This window comes from Cibotium barometz, chromosome 21 (genome assembly GCF_041138505.1).
Source record: "Cibotium barometz isolate CiBa-2024 chromosome 21, ASM4113850v1, whole genome shotgun sequence".
NCBI lineage: Eukaryota > Viridiplantae > Streptophyta > Polypodiopsida > Cyatheales > Cibotiaceae > Cibotium > Cibotium barometz.
Window position 1 is genome coordinate 9436141 of NC_141066.1, and position 13641 is coordinate 9449781.

Genomic DNA, 13641 nt, shown 5'->3' on the forward strand with positions numbered 1-13641 from the left:
TTTATCCTACACTACAAAGCATACAAGAGACTTATGTAGAGTTAGGAGACCTTTCCTATGAAAATGCCCCCCATGACACCTACACAAGTCTAGTGGATTTTCCCTTACTCAAAGCCAAATACATAAACATGTCAACAAACAAAGCAAGCACTCCACAAGTCTTGGGGTTACATAGTTTTGGGCATCCTTGGCTCCTTGGGACGAAACCTAATAGTTCAAACAAGTAGCAACATTGCATGCACGTGCTCAAGCATATACCACACACTTATGCTGGTTTAACTATCAGCAGAAATATCTTTTTCGATGCGTGTACCACCTACATAAACAAATGTAGTGCACACCAATCCCACAATACAAACAAGACTACACACACCCATGGGCAAGTCCAGTAGCACATAATCTGTCGCCCACTTGAGGGCCACCCTCTCCTCGCAGATTAGGTGCATAGATATTTAGCATACCCAGCTTTTGTCCCTCTTGCATAACCATAGTCCACTGTACTCTAGCAAGTATGATAACACCATGGCCAATAACATGGGGCATAAGTAATGCTTACACTAAAACGCATAGGCAAGAAAGAACTCATGTATCTTTGCAAAGTCTCCATTCTTCTTGCCAAATTGTGAAGTCACAGTCCATGGAAATGTAGTCACCCACCACAAAGTAACCAAAATGCTCGACAATCTACCATAGATTCAATCTCTATAGTAATGTTGACACTTGGCATAATAATGGTTATTTGAACACAGCCATCAAGATTACCAACTTGTTAATGCAAAGCAAATATAAACTAGCCATTCAAGCCACTACCTCCACCTCCATCCTCACTTGTATCCACATGGGTCACATGATCATTGGCGGCTAGACATGTTGCATATCTATCCCCCTCTCTCTTTCTCACAAGAACTTGTCCCTTGGGCATGTTAACCTAGTAAGGACAATTTACTAGCTCATAAGAAGAAAGCTTTTCCATGGGATTAGGATACATGCAAGCTTGCTTGTTTGTGATCTCTATCCATGCCTTGCAATGGAATGGCAACTCATCAATTGCTCCCTCTTCATGACATTAGGATACATGCAAGCTTTTCTTGTTTGTGATCTTTATCCATGCTTTGCAACAATGGAAGGCCATCTCTCTTCAATTACTCCCTCTTGCTTCAAAAGCAAAAGAGACCTGCAATCTTGACTACATAATTATGAGCCAAAAATATAAGTGTATAATATCACGAACAACTTGTGTTAAACAACTTGTATCTCAAGCCTTGAAAGCCACCTACATAAAAACATTTTTCTCCTCACATTCTTGACTATTAAAAACGAAAAATTTAAGTGTATATCATAAACAGTGTGAAGCAACTTACATTCTGAATTCACCATTCCCTTGTGGTATGCCATACATTTGGTTTAGAGCCCAACAAGAAAATTCAACCAAATGATATTCTTTTTAATGGGCGCACTGAATGAATTGTAATCAACTTCAATTTCTCCAATCACTTAGAGGAGCCTTCTCCCTCAAATGAAAGGGAAAACAACTTTGTTCGATTAATGAAGTTCAAGATCTAAACAATACATAAACAATAAATTGAATCACAAAAAATCTCACAAAGGAGCCTTCTCCCTCAAATGAAAGGGAAAACAATTTTGTTTGACTAATGATGTTCAAGATCTAAAAGAAATCAAGACACAAAACCATGTAAATTACATAAACACAATTGGACCACAAAAAAACTAAACCACAAAACATATACTTACAAATGGCAATGCCTACTTTAAACTTACTCTTCTCTTATGTATAGAAAATCAAAGTTTAGTCATGCGGTCTATTGTTAATGTAATGCTAACTAACGTCATTAAGGGTAACAAGCAAACAATCCCATTGGGTAACTCATTTTTGTATATATCAATACATAATCCCCATTGCTATATGAAAACCACCTACACCAACTTTGCAAGGCCATCTCTTGGATACGAAGTCGTAGATGACTTTGACTATATTTTCATCCTCGTTGACTCCAAAGTCTTTGCATCATCTGGAGGCATCTTTTTTAAATATCAAATTGAATCACACTTGTAAATATTTGGTGCATTCACAATGACACCCTTTAAGTTGGATAAGTTGACACCATGGTTGTTACGGCTACACATATACCAAAAGGAAACTCAATCATACCAAAAGAATACACATATCCAAAAGGAAACACAATTTTGAACAACCAAGAACACAACACCCAAGAACATGACACCACACAAAAAACCCTTTCTCAAAATTAGTGCCACTTACTCAATTCATTATTTGCAATCTAGAAAGTGAAGATATTTCACTTGCTCTTCTTGGATCTATCAAGATGCATACCACCTTTATGTGCATCTCTTTTATCACTTTATATCCTTTTGAGATCACTGTTATCTGTGCCACTGTCCTCCTTTGGTTCCCTTCCTAAACATAATATGTTTTTCTCTTCATAAATTCAAACTCAAGATTCTTTCCAATTCCCTCTTTAAAGTCTCTTTCAACTTGTGTCCAACACCACTTTGACCCCACTTCTTGGGAAATTGGTATCTCTTTCCTATCATATGTGCAGGTGGACACAATAAACACTTCCTTCATATACTAAGAATAGCTTCTTTTAAAGAGGTAACATTCTCTCTGAGTTCCCTCACCCTAGAAAATAGAAACAATCTGTAAAGTGGGATCCTTGGACACTTTGAACTCTTTCACCTACAGATAACACTTCCTCCTTTAACAATACCCATAGCATTTATATTATCGCTCTGCCCCCAATAAGATGATGGGTCTTTCAATCTCCAACAAATTCAACATTAGGGAGATGAGTCTCTTTATTAACTTCTCACTAACACTTTTCCTCTTGCAATTTTCTTCTTTGCAAGGGACCCATGCACAAAATCTAAAACATACATGAGGGTTCTTAGAAAATAACTTCATCACAACATTACAAAAAACATTATTATATACAAGTTAGTCATGACCCTCATTAATTGAAAAGGCATTGGAAAAAATTATTACATACAATTTAGTCATGAACATGGAGACCCTTATTAAAGGATGCTTCAAGGGGTTTTGAAAAGATGGAAATGAGTTTGAAAATCTATCCTTGTGGTCTCTCTCACATTATTTCAAAAAAAAAAACCTATGTATTTATTTACTTAATGTCTTGCTTTCAAGACCATGAATTCCTTATAGGATTATTCAAAAAATATGTCCAAGTACCCATCTTTATGAGGGTCTCCATAGGTATGAAAAAGGGGTGTGCAACTTTCTTTTTTATGCCTAAGGGGATTCACCAACAGGATATTGCAATAAAATTTCATAGAGATGCCTTGAAATCTTCTTTGGCATATTGGTGGCACTCAGGACATGCACACAAAAATGAGCCTTTAGCTTTGGAGACTTGGCTTGCATGGTTCCATGGGGTAAATGTATCCTTTAACAAAGTGTTGGTGATCCATTTGTGGAAACTATAAATCTTTCAAGAAAATAAATATTCTTCCATGCGTGACTCTATGGGGGCTCTTTAGCATGTTTCCTTGTATGAGGCATCTGTGGTGACTTGTATTTTTGTAGAGTGATCACTACAATGCTTCTACGGGGGGTGCTCTTAGCAAATTATGATGCATCATCTGCTGATGACTTGGCCATGGCACGCTCATTACAATGCATACCTTATTGGTAAATACATTGGGACTAGACCATCTTTGTGACCATTTCATGTTAGGGATGTAACCACTTTGTTAAAGAAAAAGTTAGTTGACGTCATTGATGCAAATGTTAAAGAGGCCGGGATTACAACAACAAAGACACAAAGAGGTGTCGTAGCAAAGCGCAAGAATGTGAGGAGAAAAAGGGAATCAATTGATCCATATGTGATTTTGGGGACTACTGAATAGTCATATGCCTGAATTGGGATTATCACTTTGCATGCAATAAAGGCAAGGAGAATGAAGCCGCATGAAAAGGATGTTAGTGTAAGGCCATTGGATGTTATACATTCGGATGTATGGGGGGACCGACCAAGACTACAATAATTGCAGATTATAGGTATTATGTTATATTCATTGATAATCACACTAGGAAAGTGTGAGTTCATAGGTTTTTACTCATTTTCAAAGATTTAAAGCCTTGGTCAAGAAGGAAAAAGGCATGTAAATAAAATGCGTGAGATCAGATAGTGGGGGAGAGTATTTCTGCAAACAATGAGTTCAGTGATTTCTTGAGAAAGAAGGGAATCAAGAGATAGTTCACATGCAGGTGCACTCCGAAACAAAATGGTGTTGTAAAAAGAAAAAGTTAGGCACATTGGAGCAGTGGCAAGTGGCATGATGTCTGAAAAGAATATCCCATATTATTTTTGGGCTATAATAGCATTGTTGTTTACATTATGAACAGAACTCCCACTGTAATTATTAATGGTATGACACTTGAACAAAAGTTCACAAGCATAAAACCAGATGTGTCTCACTTGAAAGTGTTTGGGTGTATTGCATATGTGCATGTTCCCAATGAAGTGAGAAAAAAGTTGAATCCAAAGGTAGAGAAATACATCTTCATTGGTTATGCTTTAGAGTAGCTGGTATGTGCCAAATGAAGGCAATATAAGATGCAAATGTAAGAAGTAATCATGCTTCCGTGACATGTAGGGTAGTAGTCACAGGTGCTCAGTAGACCATGGTGGATCTAGTGTTAGTCCATGGTCAGGCAGGTTGAAGACATATGTAGATACACATGTATAATGCAAATGGAAGGAAAAGGTAGATCAAAATTTTGTGCATGATCTGTTAGCAGGTCACTTATATGTAGGATGGTGATTCTAGTGGCTCCGAGCAGAGTCTTGATAAGGATCTTGGAATTCCATCAATGGTTACTCTTGGTGCAAGGAGAACCAAGGTTATATTGAGAACATCTAGCAGGTGATCTAGGTGTACGCAACAGCTATACCACGGTTAGATACCCTATTGATAGGTTGAGATAGGATGGATATACAACCCATCATTATACCTACATTGTTAAAGAAATATAAGAGTTGGAGCCTACTTGTTTTGAGCAAGAACTTGAAAATAAAAAATGGGAAGATGGCAGCATTGGATGCAAATGCACCATGGGAGTTAGTGTCTTTGCCAAGGAAAAGAAGGCAATTAGATATAAGTGGGTGTTTAAGGTCAACCATAACTTAGATGGATTAGTGTGAGCATGTATAAGGCAAGATTAGTTGCCAAGGGTATGCACATTCCTATGGCATTGACTAAGGAGACATTCGACTCGCTTACAAGAATGATAACCGTAAGAGATGTCATTGCTATGGTTGCAACAAAGGGTTGGTCACTACATGAGATGGATGTAAATAATGATTTCTTACATGGTGATTTACAAGAAGAAGTATACATGACACTAGGTATGACAGTGATGCATACACAGATTTTGTGTGTAGGTTATGCAAAGCCTTGTATGGCAGCTTGAAGTAGGTACACAAAGCATGGTTAAACAAGATCAAGGAGTTACCATTGGATTTCAAATATCCAATGTAGATTTTTCACTTTATACAAAAAAGATAGAGGAATCATGCTATGTTAAAGGATTTGGGTGAGCTACGGTATTTTTTGGGTATAGAGGTGGGGAGATCAGCTCATGGCATTTTGTTGTTACAAAGGCAGTGTGGCTTAGACATGTTGTCTAAGTATGGTATGACATGCTATAAGCCTATTTTAGTGCCATTGGAGCAGAACACAAAGCTTGATGCATGTGAGATTTTAGACCCCACTACGTATAGGTGCATAGTAGGCAGCTTGATCTATATGACCATTACTAGGCTAAACTTAAGCTATGTTGTTGGACTTGTGAGCCAGTTTTATATAGACCCCCACTACGTATAGGTGCATAGTGGGCAGCTTGATCTACACGACCATTACTAGGCTAAACTTAAGCTATGTTGTTGGACTTGTGAGCCACTTTATATAGGCCCCCAGGAAGCCACACTTTGATGTGGCTAGACAGATTCTCAGGTACATAAAGTCCACAATTGATTGGACTTTTCCATGAGGCTAGTATAGAGGTACAGCTACATGGATACACATATGTTAATTGGGATAATAGTGTTGGAGACAAGAGATCTACTAGCAACTTTATGTTTTCTTTTGGGTGTGCTGATGTGAGCTGGAGTAGTAAGAAATAGGCGATAGTTGTCTTGTTGAGTATAGGGGTTCTACTATGGTGGTAGCTTGTGAGGTAGTTTAGTTTGAGAAGCTACTTGGTGATATGGGTGAGCCCATGGATAGGGCCGTTGTCATTTATTGTGACAACATAGTTGGCTAATACTAGTAACCTAGTATACCATGCTAGAACGAAGCACATTGAGATGCATTATAACTTTGTAAGGGAGAAGGTTCTAGGACATGATTTAGATCTAGTATATGCTAGCACATAGGATCAGATGTTTGATATCTTCATGAAGGCACTTGGTATAGAGAAGCTTCATAGGTTTAGGAGCTTTCTTGGAGTATAGTGTGCCATGGAGTTGAGCTCGAGGGGGAGTGTTAAAATATCAAGATCAACTATTGTTATGAACATTGATGACTCGCTTGGGTGATCAACATTTACACTTATGCTAGGGCATGGTTGGGGAGATTATGGTTGATATGTCACTATATATATATATATATATATATATATATATATATATATATATATATATATATATATATATATAAAAGCTTATATTACACAAAGATTATTAAAAAAAATCTTATTAAAGGTTTATAATAAAAGCCTTTGCAAGCATTTCTCAGCCTGCAACAATCGGCCACCCAGCCAACACGAACTGCCGCCACTGAATTTGGAGAGGTGAGAGGGGAAAAGAAGCCGCCGAGTGGAGGGAGAGGAGGATGAAGTTGCCCTCACCTTCAATTAGAGAGAGAGGAAGAAAGTAAAATCAATTGGAATTAAATAAATAAATATATATATATATATATGGCTTTTGCTTCTTCTTATAGTTTAGCACTTTTATTATTTGAAAGAAAATAAGAAAAATTCATCACCTCCCACCCTTGATTATGGAATTCAGACACTCTTACTGGTTTAGCAATCCGGTTGTGGGTTCTAATGTTCCTTCTCTTGCTGATTTCATCCATATGATTGGATTAGGGAAATGATTTGAGTTGAGAAAGGTGGTTTTGGAAGAAGAAGGGCGGTGTTCCTTAAAAGGGTGGCTTTCTTCCTAGCCCTTGATCCAAATTTTGATCTAATAGTTTACAAAATTCACATAATCATAGCTTCTTTTGTCCAAAGGTTTTCCATATCTTCTCTTCTTTACCTCTTGGATTTTCGGATAAATTGTGTCCTTGTCCAAAGTCTTGTACTCTTGCTAACAGATTCTACTCTTCTCGTGCAAGTATTTTTGAATTTGTTGAAAAGCCTTCAAATTTGCTCCAAGCCAATAGCCTTTGAGAAAAAATCAATTTCTTGATTTTTCTTCAACTCTCCATGACCCAAATTCAATTCTTGAATTTGCCATGCTCTGATACCACTGTTACAGGACCATGGTATATGGAGATTAGATTATTCCATAAATTAAATAATAAAAGAAATTAACCATAACATCATAGCATAAATCAAGAGCATAAATCAAAAGAACATAAGAATCAAAGAACACAAGACTGGGTGCAATCTCCCCCCCGACGTGTGTGGCTCCACTCCCACACGCAGTATTTAAATCATATTAATAAATTTAGCCCTTGGAGCCATAAATAGCATAGCTGTTTCCAAAATTTGGCTTTTACAAAATTGAACCTTAGTCCAATGCTTTTAAAGCATCTCATCAAAAATAATTCTTGCCCAACATATGTACAATGGGCCAAACCATACAAAATTAAATATTTAGCTAGCTAGATAATCTTGTCCAATGTCCACCTTGGTTGTCTCGAGCTCAGAGCTACAGGCCAAGTGCAAGATCTTTTCACATGCTTAGGGAAAGAAAATCAAAGATGTGGGTTATGGAGGACTAATCTATTAATAATTGGGCTATAGTGCTTTTGCTATTTTGCAGAACATCATTGCATCGAATCTATGTAAGGTGCTACCTTCCTACTCTTAACTCAATCTTATGATTGCCAAGTTTTATATTTATTATTCAAGTTTATTTCAACTTCAAATAGGAATTAATCTTTCCATCATAATCTCCTTTGACATGCTATAAATATCTTATAAAGGTATTTATACAAGCCTCATTGAAATTATGCCTTACATTTTGTACAAGTTTATTTTGTTCGGCTTAATTTGACCTATCTTTCTTTTATGTCTTGAACTTTGTTATTTTTCATTCATAAGAATGAGTTATTATTAAATAGTTAAATTCAAGTTTTCATTGTTAGAATTGTTGCTAGTCATTCATATTTATATTTGTATTTAAACTTTCAATGTATTGAAAAGTCATTTCTATCTATTGTTTATTTATAATCTCACATCCTCTCAGATAACTTTTCAACACTCAAGGTTAGTATCTATTATCTTGTATCCATAATCAATTTATCTTTCATTGTTATGATGTTAAGTTTCTCACGAATTATGTTCAAGAATTTTATATTGCTTATTCATAGAAACCATAACGAATTATGTTCAAGAATTTTATATTGCTTATTCATAGAAACCATAACGATTCACATCTCTTGGAGTGTTAAGTTGTTTTGGACAAATAATTTCAATCACACCACAACAATGGAGAATAGTTATACTCTACTTGTTAATTCTTAAATGGATACCTGAACGGTTTTGTTCCACCTATCCCAACCTTACCCAATCTTACTTTCAAACACGGGCCAGTTGATATGATGCAACAACCGAGGACAGTTGTTGCTATCCTAGGAAGGAGGGATGTCACGGTTTGTCCATCCATCTTCATGTGGTTAATTGAGGACACCTAATTACCACTATGTTCGTAACATGGCACTTGGGTGATTCCGAATATTCCATGTGTAGGACATATGAAATTAGGGATAGCTGGAACTAAGTATTGGATTTATACTTATGTGTTATCGTGGACTTTTAGCATGTGTTGCTAACTTTTAGTGTTTTTGTAGGTTGGTGAGATTGACGGGCTTTGTGCTCATAAGTCAAAATGGATGGGATGTGATGGTGGTGATATGGTTGGAGTAATTACCAAGAAGGGTTTTGAGTAATTACCGAGAAGGGTTTTCTCAGCCACACACTAGATGACAGTTGTTTTCTCGAGAAAGAGGCACTGATCTGATGTGTTTGATCACACTCTAGGGTCATTGGGGATACCCATGGCTTAGAGAAAACTGGACTTGAGTATGGGTTAGTACTCATGATTGCTGTCGGTGTTAGTACATGTGAGCTGCTAACATTGTGTGATGGTGTGGATAACTAGTATAGTTGGAGAGAGTGTGAGCATGTGTTGCTTATTAGCCAGGGTGAATATGGCATGAATATAAGACAATGGATCGAGATGGTTGATATCGTAACAACAATATCGGGCTTTTGGTATGACGGGTATGTTTCTTATCAAATGTTATTATTTTTTTGAAGAAGAAAAGAAATATATTTAACAACATGCATACTTTGTTATTGATGGTTTTGGTAGGACTTGCCAAACACATTTTATTGGTAATGTATGATCTAATGTACCATGTGTACAACTATACTAGTTTGTTGGACTTTTCTTTTGTCAAATATCTAGGCCAGGTTTTGTAAGCTACACAACTAAGGACATTTGCTTTCTTAACCGGGAGGACTGTTATGTGAGTGAACTTTCTTGAGAATTTAATTGTATTTATTCAATAAAAATTATAGTTAGAGATGAGAGTATATGAATATCTCTAAACAATTAGAGAAATATAAAAAATAAATTTATGATAAAAATAGCATATTTATGATAAAGATCCTTAAAAAGTAGGTTGGTTTTTGTATACGATTGAATTTAGCAAAATGGCTCAGGTGGAGTTGTAGATCAGGACTATTCCCGTAATGTTAAGTGCCAACTCGATTATATTCTAACAAAAAACCAGAGAGATACAATGGCTGCAAGTTGCAGGCTTGTACTTGTATACAGGGAGCCAAGACAGGCTGAGATAGGCAAATGTCTATCGGGCGTATTAGTTCTCTTATTGTTTTCCTTATATGGTTTAATTATTTCATGAGCGAGTGAGAGAGAGAGAGAGATTAAACATGGTTTGTAAGAATTGCAAACCATGGTTTGTACTTGTATACAGGGAGCCAAGACAGACTGAGATAGGCAAACGTCTATCGGGCGTATTAGTTCTCTTATTATTTTCCTTATATGGTTTAATTATGTCATGAGTGAGTGAGTGAGTGAGAGAGAGAGAGATTAAACATGGTTTGTAAGAGTGAGAGAGAGAGAGATTAAACATGGTTTGTAAGAGTGAGAGAGAGATTAAACATGGTTTGTAAGAATTGTAGGCTCCTTGGATGAAGCTCTCTCTTTTCTTTCTATGTTCTCTTTTATCCTCTAATGAGAAGATGTATGATTGTATCAAATTACTTCATACCTTAATAAATAATTGAAATACTCATATGTGTGAGACTACAGGTCTTACATATGGGGAGGCAGATTAGACCCAATGCTTTTGTCTTGTGTTCATAAATATTTTTTCATTTAAGTTTTCCATTTAATTCTTCTTCTAAGGTTGATGTATTAACTTGTAGTGAACTTATTTAAAGTAATTTGTAAAATTTGTTGAAATCTTGTACTTGGAGAAAAGGTCATGTGAATACATGTGACGCGTACGAAAACATTGTGAGTGAATCCAATGTGTGAGAGTTTGATTGTGAGTGAGTCTGATCAACTCTAAGACACGTGTGATGCGTGTAAAAATTCTGTGAATTTGATTGTGAGTGAGTCCGATCAACTCTTTTGAAATAATTCTTGATGAGGGTGACCCTAGTTGGTTGTGAGTGAGTCCAACCAGCTGTGACACGTGTGAGACGTGTGGTATCCTTTGTGAATACGTGTGACGTGTATGAAAACATTGTGAGTGAATCTAATGTGCGAACAATTAATATGTTTAATCACTCGTGTGTGTTGATAGTTACAACCGAGGAGACGGTTGTCTTCTCAAATGGGAGGACTATCACAGGAGTGAGATTTTTCAGAATTTTTTATCATGGGAGTGAATCCAAATAATTGTGTGATGCAAGATTCATGTGCTATGAATGATTTCTATTTGTTAGAATTATTTTTGTGAGTGATTCCAAAGTAATTTGATCTAACATTGTGGGCTATGTTGAGTATAGATCATGAGTTCGAGATAGCCAAGGTGGACATTGGACGAGATTATCTAGTTAAGCACATGTGCTAAATATTTAATTTTGTATGGTTTGTTCCATTGTACATATGTTGGGCAAGAATTATTTTTGATGAGATGCTTTAAAAGCATTAGACTAAGGTTCAATTTTGTAAAAGCCCAATTTTGGAGAAAAGGTCCTGTAATAACTTGTCCTTCCTGCAAATCTGCTGTGAGGAGGTGTGTCGGATCCGCCATGACCTCTTGTTGTGTCTGGGCTTGTGATGCTTCCTGTTCCTGAGTTCCTTGGGTTAGTGGAATGTTGCCTGCATGGCTAAGTATTTTGGTGAGAAGGTAAGGGTTGCACACCTTTAACTAGTGGTACTTGAGGTAGTTTTCCATCTCCCTATGGATAAACATGCCCAATCCTCCTCTTTCTCCTCATGTACCTTGGCAATTCTGTGAAGAGGTACTCTGTTGTACCTGTGCACTAGCTTTACCTGCATAAGATCATCGACATGGTGCGACAGGCTCGTTCATCCGCTTCTTCCATGATGTTTTCATATTTAGCCCCATTTGAATTATATGCAATCTTCTTTAGCATGTCTTCCATTGGCATTTGATCTATGAGATGAACATGTGATTGGATTGAGGGGGGGTGGCAATTGCAATGCCTCTAGTATCATCCCCTTGGTGATGAGTACCTGTTATGTAGATCCATCTGGCTTTGTTATTGTTCCCTTTTTGTATTCCTGTTGTCTGTTTTGAGGAATTCAGCACAGAGTGATTGGTTGAATGTGCAGGGTACTACCTCTGCCATCTTGCCTAGCCCCACCTTTTCCAGCTTATATTGCATATATGTGTACTCTAGAATCTGGAGGCACTCAGGGGCTGTGGTATTGGAAGAGGATATTCCTTGATTTGTTTGGAAGTCTACCTAGAGCATTGTCCCCTTTAAATCCTATGCATAAGGTCCAAGATATGTCAGCATGGTACCTCATGGTGCTCGCTTCTTGCGATCGGAGATCCTGTAGCACTGGCTTGAGTCACGGTTGAGTTCCCTTCAAACATCGAGTCGTCGGAGTTTTCTGAGGATGCCATCTATAACATTATCAATAGAGCATCAGTCAGTTTTAACTGGTAGGAGCTCGTGCGTGAGTGGTGCGTTAATAGGTGACGTATGAGGGGAAGAGTGTTAGTAAGGTGAGCAATAACAACAATGATGTGGTGAATTAGCAGGGTAACTACGTGAATTAGTTTGTTTCGTGAAACAACAGACTGTAGTTTACGACGTGAAAGGTTAACTCGTGTGATTGAAAGGTGAAGACGTGAAAGGTTATCCCGTTGAAAGGTTAACCCATGAAAGGTTAAGACATGAAAGGTTGACATGAAGGTTAACCCATGAAAGGTTAAGATGTGAAAGGGTAACCCGAAAAGGTTAAGACGTGTTAGGGTAACCCGTGAAAGGTTAAGACATGAAAGGTTAACCCATGAAATAGCAATTTTGTGATCTAGCAGGGTATCTTTCACAGCTTACAATTTGTGATGCATGTTAGTGATTTGCTCTATTGTGCGTGAGTGATTTATCAGGAGGAGGAGGATGTAGAACATCAGTTTGTTTTGCGTGAAAGTGTAGCCGAGGTTTTTCTACATCGTGAAATAGCAGAATACTATTTCACGTGTGGAAATCCCACATTTTTGTTAGTGTGAGTGGAAGAAATGAAGCACATGGGAAGATAAAAGTATATAAAAAAAGAGAAAGGACTGAAGTAGATGCAATTACATGTTCTTTTAGAACAAGCATTTCTAGTAGAAACTCAAATCATAGATGATTGAAGTAATCACAAAGCATCGAGCTCCTACCTAAGACAATTGTGGTGCAATGGAGTGATGATCGCAAACGAGCAGTAGGCGAAAAGCTGGGCGGACGGAGTGCACATGATGATCGCAAACGAGCAGGGGGCGAAGAAGACGACTCAAAAAATGATGCACAAAAGAGGAAATACGTGGTATTTATGTTATAGCTGTTAGCACTGACGACCATCTTTATTGGGCATGCCACATGTCTGCAGACAATTTGTGGAAGGTTTTTTATCGTTTCATGGCATGAGCTGTAATGAGGCAGTTCACGACGTGAAATAGCCCGAAGTGTTTGACGACGTGAAACAGCTTGAAGCAGCTCACGACGTGAAACAACTATGTTCCCTTATGCATGCAAATGTTGATACCTTATGGAATCCTATATGGTCAAACATTCCAAGGCCACACGATATGTATTTAGAATATCAAAATTGTACATGTGAAATGTATGAGCATGTTTTCATAGCATGAAATGCATACCCCTTTACCTTATACCCATTTGGATTTATTGCT